At 50.6% G+C, this 1,184-nt stretch overlaps 1 non-coding gene across 1 annotated transcript; it reads left to right on the top strand.

Annotated features, from left to right (window-relative positions):
- Window positions 1-893: 893 nt before the first annotated feature.
- Window positions 894-968, top strand: Trnat-ugu (transfer RNA threonine (anticodon UGU)). The gene has a single exon. It is a non-coding gene; the product is annotated as a tRNA-Thr (tRNA).
- Window positions 969-1,184: the final 216 nt, after the last annotated feature.

Here is a 1,184-nt window from a genome sequence, read left to right as displayed (position 1 = left end):
ATGGCCGTATACCCGACAGTTCGAGCCACACAAACAAACGAATGAAGATGGCATACACTATCAACGAGTACGTTGACATGTTACAGATGCTCGGAGAGTGCCGACACGATGCCACTGAAGGGGCCATGGCGTACTCCGTGAGATACCCTAGGCGAAGAGCTCCGGTTGCCATAACGTTCTTACGTGCCGAACAACGACTTCGGGAAACAGGCAGCTTGGTAATGCGCCGCAGTAACAGGCGAAGAACTGCAAGAAGTGAGGAGGCTGAGGTGTTTGTTTTAGCTGCGGTACACCACGATTCTCATGTCAGCTTACGAGCCGTTGCTGCAGTCGCTGGTGTCAGTCTCACATCTGTGTGGCGTATAGTACACGGCCACAGGTTTCCTCTTACTGCCTGTCACTGACCCAGGAGCTGCATGGGAACGATTTCCATATGAGAGTTACATTCTGTGTATGGGGCATGCCTAATTTCACGCTGGAGTCTTTACTAGGTGTTATGCTCTCTGATGAGTCCACGTTCACAAATTATGGTGCAGTAAACAGTCATAACGTGCACTACTGAGCCGCATACAATTCTCGGTGGGTAGTGTGTGGACATATAAGGTGAGAATTTGGGTCTTGGCCGGCCGGAGTGGCCGAGCGGTTCTAGGCGCTACAGTCTGGAACCGCGCGACCGCTGCGGTCGCAGGTTCGAATCCTGCCTCGGGCATCGATGTTTGTGACGTTCTTAGGTTAGTTAGGTTTAAGTAGTTCTAAGTTCTAGGGGACTGATGACCTCGGAAGTTAAGTCCCATGGTGCTCAGAGCCATTTGATCCATTTGAACCATTTGAACCAATGTGGGTCTTGCGGGAGGCGTGCGCGAGGTAGTCCCTGCAGTCGCACTATCCTCTGTGCCCTCGGTGGCTCAGATGGATAGAGCGTCTGCCATGTAAGCAGGATATCCCGGGTTTGAGTCCCGGTCGGGGCACACATTTTCACCTGTCGCCGTTGATATATATCAACGCCCGTTAGCAGCTGAAGGAATTAATATATAATTCTAATTTAGTTCTAGACGGCTGCAGGTCATCAACGGTGTCTGTTCTTTCGGACATGTCCGAAAGAACAGACACCATATCCATATAAGTATAATTTGTTTGGATTGTGCCAATGGACGACTTTCACCATGACGCCATCTACAGGGTGT

The sequence above is a fragment of the Schistocerca gregaria genome, chromosome X (assembly GCF_023897955.1).
Source record: "Schistocerca gregaria isolate iqSchGreg1 chromosome X, iqSchGreg1.2, whole genome shotgun sequence".
NCBI lineage: Eukaryota > Metazoa > Arthropoda > Insecta > Orthoptera > Acrididae > Schistocerca > Schistocerca gregaria.
The sequence above is the reverse complement of the archived record's forward strand: the minus strand, read 5'-3'. Positions and strand labels throughout refer to the sequence as shown.